General features: G+C 46.0%; 1 pseudogene; it reads left to right on the forward strand.

Moving 5' to 3' along the window:
* Positions 1-5,626: 5,626 nt before the first annotated feature.
* Positions 5,627-5,735, forward strand: LOC133342149 (5S ribosomal RNA; annotated as a pseudogene).
* The last annotated feature ends 410 nt before the right edge of the window (positions 5,736-6,145 follow it).

Raw genomic sequence — 6,145 nt, forward strand, 5'->3', positions numbered from 1 at the left:
AGTTTTCTTTAGAGACAGCAGCACATTGAAGAAGACCGAAAAAGGTAATTGGCCATATCTATAAATATTTACTGAGTTCACTGATTGCCTTGCCTCATAATAGGAGGGGAAAAACGTGAGTTCCCCGTACACACTGACTTTTAATAACATCACAATGCCACTGTAGATGGTGATGTAGATATGATTATTGCAGTACTTTGGCACAGTGGGTAGATGGTGGTGATGATGAAAACGGCGATGAGTATAACGGTGGTGGCAACGTTGATCATTTGCAATAACGCCGATGACGATGATGATAACTAGGATCTTGATGTTTATTTTTTCACCACTCTCCCCCACCCACCCCACCCACCCCCACCCCACCCACCCCCACCCCACCCACCCCCACCCCACCCACCCCCACCACTCCACAGGGCGAGAGCGTCAACCGTGGAAGTTTGCGCGTCTAAGACAGCGCCACGGCCGCCCTCCTCCCGCTCGACTGTGAAGCAGAATGCCTCCTTGAAAAAAACAAAACGGGATGGACATTGCAGACGTTTTACGATTATCTTTTTATACCAAGTATTTTGTAACTTTGTACACGAACTCACGCGCGTTGTATTTGTCAGCGCTGTCGGATCCAAGCGTCGCACACGTCTGGGAGATGCCACCCGCACCAAGCGGCACGAGATGAGTGCCGCGTTGACCTCATCAAGGCGTGAGCTGATCCAGCCCAGCGCCTTCATCGCACCGTCCTCGAATAAGAAATGATGGAGGTGGTCACGTGTGAATTGCATTTACAGGGTGCTTACGTGCCTCAGCAACTGAACGCTCTTGGCCTCACGTCTCACCTCAACCATGTCATTGCCTTGCGGCAGTCAAGCGTAGGGGACCACCGGTGGTGACCATCTCTGCGCAGCACAACATGAACACAGTACCATCCTGCAAACGGGCATAGGCTGCTAGTAATAGATGTTGTTACGTGGTTTTCTCACAATCACGTAACTTGCGGGCGATTTTTTGTTCGAATTTGGGAAATTTGGGTTGTGCTGCCGGCACACACGGCCTCTCTTTCGAATGTCGCACGATCTTTAACGTCCGCTGTGAAGCAGACAGTGCATATATCTGGTTAACTCACAGGCAGTGTTAACCATGGTGGCCGCAGGGCACCTGTGAGATTATACAATCAAATGTGGATTAATTTACGTTTGAATGTAACCGCATCGCAAGACGCTGTATGGTAGCGGTGAGCATATTTATTATCCAGATGGAAAGAGAGTCATAGGCTGGGGGAAAAAAGGAAAATCTTGACCCCGGACTTGAATGGAGTCGACAGCGTGAACGGATGGGAGAAGAAAGTTCTAGACCAGGGGTCGTCAACATGCGGCTCTGTAGCCACATGCGGCTCTTTAAGGACTCCTTTGTGCCGTTATTTATTGAGGGCCACTGTCTCTTATTCACATGCATTGCGGCTCCTCTTCTAATGTTGGTTGCCGACCCCTGTTCTAGACTACGACGGAGGTAACATTAGAGAATGAGAAACCTCCCACTGAGCGAAGGTTAACTGGGGGCTTTGACGGACAAAGCTTTCGTTGGTGGAGCAGAGAGTGCGTTGAGGTGAGTTCTGTAGCGATAAGGGGAGAGGTAGGCAGGGTTGCGTCTACGGAGGATCTTTGAAGACGGTGAGATCTTGAAATTGATTTGGCACTGGTTTAGAAGTCAGTGGAGCGATGGGGAGTATTGGGGTGACTCGTTTATGGGCGAGAAGTGTGGCAGGGGGATTTTTGTGATGATGTGTGATGTACTTATGAAGAAGATGTGTACAGGGCCACCCAGCCACCACTAAAAGGGAGAATTATTTCATTATAAATTATATTTGTTCGTAGTGTGTTTGGTAGCCAAGGTGAATGATTGCATTTACTTACCTTTTACAGTGTTAAATTGCCATTACAGTATTATTGATGATTTTTTTTTTGTTTCGTTTTTCTAATCTATGTCTGCCTGTGTAAAATCTGGCAAAGGACTCAAAAGTTACTTAACACGTGATAAATACAAATGATTTATTATGCATGCTCATTATTTCTTCCACGTTGGGATGTTTTCAGAAAACAAAGTTCAATATTAGAGCAAATCCATCTTGATAGCATTACCGTGTTAAAAAAATAAAACTAATGTTAGTGTCGCATATCTGACTCGCTGGGGACCGATGTGTAAAGGTCACGTTTGTGAACGTGTATAGAAAATAACACTCAAACCATGGCCAAACACCAGTGGGTACGAGCGGTTAATTGGTTAGGGCGGATATGCAACGCTGTACGGTAGTATATGTAAATTTCAACATGCCGAGATGTTTATAATCTGAAAGAACTTAAACAAAGTTACATTTAAATCCATCGGCACCATTGGCCGTGTAAATTAGTGTTTCACAGCAGCAACAACAACAAGATCCCTGGACCTGCTTAGATTTTGCTGAGTCCCATCAGCATGGTGTATATTTAAACAAGTGCCTGCTGTCAGGCAGGAACGGTGAATAATGCTATACTGTGTTTTAAAGCCATGCTCTTAAGTGTGTGACTCATTTTAAATGAAAGATGAGCTTATTAAAGTTGCCTATGCGTACAACCCTTTATCAATTCACCGCTGGATGAAGGCCTCCCACACCAAGTCGTTCATGGGGATTGTAAGACCAGACTGGTCATTGCGGGTTTGGTGAAGGAAGTCAACCGGGAATTTAACCCTGGTAGCCGGGTTTATAGCGCAATGTGCGAACCACTTTGCCACGGCTTCTTTCCCCCCACCCGCTATAAACCTCCTTAATAGATTCGCGTTGGCCAATGACCAAATGACACAATGCGTTAGATCTTAGGTGTCAGGCAGAGTTCAGTCCAGATAGTGTTGGGATGGGGCTTATGCGGTAGAGGGCTGTGCAGCAACATCGCTGGCCCTGTACTTGTACGCTGTCATCTCTACGCTGCGGCCGTTCGCCACCGCACATTCACCAGCGCGATGAAGGTCCTACTCCAGCAGTGTATTGGCAAAAGAGCTGTACAGGCCTTCACTGTGTGGTACCCACTCAGCCCAGGCATTACTATTGGTTTACATGTGTTTTTTTTATATGAATGATAACGTTGCGCTCAACAGGATATTTTTACATGAGCGTTTTTGTTTGGAGGTTGTGTTTTTCTTTAAAGCAGTGCTGAGTCGCGTTCGTTGTCTTAAGTACTATGATTACATGCCGCTCACAGTGTTATCGATGTCGATATTTCCTACTTCAAAAATGACACTCCATATTTACTACAAAAGCCAATGTTATTTAGTTTTTAACAAATTAATAAATGACATGAAAACAAACGCGCCAGCGACCACTAAGTTAATGCTACCAAATTTCTGGGAGGCTCAACCTGAACGAGCGTTATCTCCTCGGGATGCGTGGCGTCTCTTCTCAAAGAGCCCTCTCGTTTACACCATTGGAACCTCCTTTGCCAGTAGCAAAAGGAGGTTCCAATGGTGTAAATGCTTACCCCGAGCTCTCATACTCTGATGGTGCATTGTCTTTGAGTTGTGTGCCTTTTGGCGTCATCTGGTCCAACACCATGTGAGACTAGGCTCTAAGAAAAGCTGTCTTGGGTGTGGACCAATCAATTTCAAGGACACTGCATACATTAGCAGAGTTGTGTTTTTTGTTTGCATTCCGACCGCAGGTATTGTGGTCAATGCAAACATGACTCCTTGTAAAAAAGGTGTCAATTTTGTTGCCAGACAAAAGGGTAAAAAAACAATTATCAGACCTCTCGTTTTCCACCTACACCAAGCAGCGCACTAAAAGAGGAAATTGGATACTCATTCAAGTGAAAAACAATAAAATGTATAAAAGTATTGATCTCTGTTGCTGGCTTTGGGGATCTGCAGGAGTTCACATACCAAGGAACAATGTATCCTGCTGATGTTAATCGAGGTGGCGTTATTGATTTGATGTCCCCTCCCCAACACTCAAACCCCACCCCTTTTTCCCCATCAGCCGATACTAATGTACCGTTTATAATTATTTTATATAAAATCCTAGATAAGATGTTGGGAATGGTGCTATTGAGGATTCTGCTGTTGATTGGCAGTGGAGTGATGTCAGTATTGATGGTGTTATTTATGGTGCTGCAGTCATTTATGATGCGTAGCCTCGAGATTCTTGTAGAAATCGATTACATACTGTATTCATTCACATTTGTGCTCGTGTTTACTTGAGGCTATTACGTACAAAAACCCGATACAGAGTGCAGGGACTCCTCTACGTATAAACGAGTTCGGTTCCAAAGGTCTGTTCGTAAGTCGATTTGTTCGTAAGTCCAACTTTACTCCTGTCGATTCCAAACATGTTGTACGGCATGTACATTAAACACGGGGAATGGCTTTAAAAGTTGTATAATCTACTGAAGATGTAGATGCTACCGGTTCTTCACGTTCTGCAGATGTAGATGCCACTGGTTCTTCACGTTCTGCAGATGTAGATGCTACTGGTTATTAATGTTCTGTAGATGTAGATGCCATTGGTTCTTCACGTTATGCAGATGTAGGTGCCACTGGTTCTTCACGTTCTGCAGATGTCGATGCCACTGGTTCTTCACGTTCTGCAGATGTAGATGCCACTGGTTCTTCACGTTCTGCAGATGTAGATGCCACTAGTTATTCAGGTTCTGCAGATGTAGATGCCACTGGTTCTTCACGTTCTGCAGATGCCACTGGTTATTCACGTTCTGCAGATGTAGATGCCACTGGTACTTCAAGTTCTGGAGATGCTAATTCCCTTTGGTGCTCGCGTTTCCTCTCTGCTCCCTTGAAAGACTTTCCAATAGATGTCTGCACAGCTGCTATCTTCTTCTGTCGTAAGTCAACTTGTAACAGGCAATAGCATCGTGAATCGCTGCAACTGGCCATACAGGAGGGGGTTTGTTCGTATCTCTGAGAGTTCCTTTAGTCGAGTGTTCGTAAGTGGAGGAGTACAGGTACAAACGCAGCCACGTGCACCGAGACATCTACAGCGCACCACGTGGCACCCGAAACGAGGGAATCGATTCTTTAATGGAATCGAAACGCGGAATCGTAAAGCGGGGCGCGTGGATCGACTTCGCACGCAACCAGAAACTGAGACAAACCTTTGCCGGCATGGAGGCTTTATCTTCCAGTGCGACTTATCTCTCTGGACAGGCGAGCTGCAGGAAACATTAACTTACTACCCCCCGCCCTCAATCAGATGCTTGCCGAAGCGGAACCATGACCACATGCCGCCCTGGCCTCAGCAAAAAAAGTTAGGCCCACAAGGCTTTTGCCGTCCCCCCGTGCTTGCCTAGAAGGCTTTGCCGGGGTCCAAGCGCCTCGAGGCGGCTTGAGAATCCAGTCGAGGACGAGGCCGCGGGTCGTTCGTTGTAAACAGCAACACGTGCGCTGCGAGTTTATTGTTCTTAGCCAGCCGCGATCTTTCCGCTGCTGGATTAACACTTCCTCAGGTCGCAGTCGCCTACGGTCTTTGTGAAGCAACAATCTTTCCAACAAATACAACATTTGACGATACTGCGTCGACGAAAAAACCAAAACATTCGTGAAGAAATGTCTGTTTTGTTCAGCTATAAATGCGTGATCGATCTCCACAAGCATTGCCTACGACCATATCACCCTGAATACGCCCGATCTCGGAAGCTAAGCAGGGTCGAGCCTGGTTAGTACTTGGATGGGAGACCGCCTGGGAATACCAGGTGTTGTAGGCTTTTTTGTGTCTCAAGGGGGCGCCGTTTTTAGCCCGCGTCTGTCACAATCCGGGATGAATTGGCGTTTTCACGTCTGTAGGGGGCACTTAACTTGTTTTGCAGCCCTCCGTGTCAATCCACTGCTGGATGAAAGCTTCCAAAAACCACGTGTTTAGACCAAGCTGTCATTGCGGGTGGCCTGAGTTAGATTCCCGGCTCAGCGACCCATTTCACGAAGCCCAACATCGTTTTTACGCTTATGCTGATTTACCCTGAAAAAGCTCAGTAGTCGACAATGATTGCAATGCGTAATCACATTTGAGTAATTTCTAACTTGGGGTTCACAATTACAATTACCCAGACTTATTTTGCGTAAAATAGCGAATAAAAAATTACAGTATTAGGCGCAATCCGAATTTATCTTGAATTTA

The sequence above is a fragment of the Lethenteron reissneri genome, chromosome 13 (assembly GCF_015708825.2).
Source record: "Lethenteron reissneri isolate LAM-NWPU_2019-01 chromosome 13, ASM1570882v1, whole genome shotgun sequence".
Lineage (NCBI taxonomy): Eukaryota > Metazoa > Chordata > Hyperoartia > Petromyzontiformes > Petromyzontidae > Lethenteron > Lethenteron reissneri.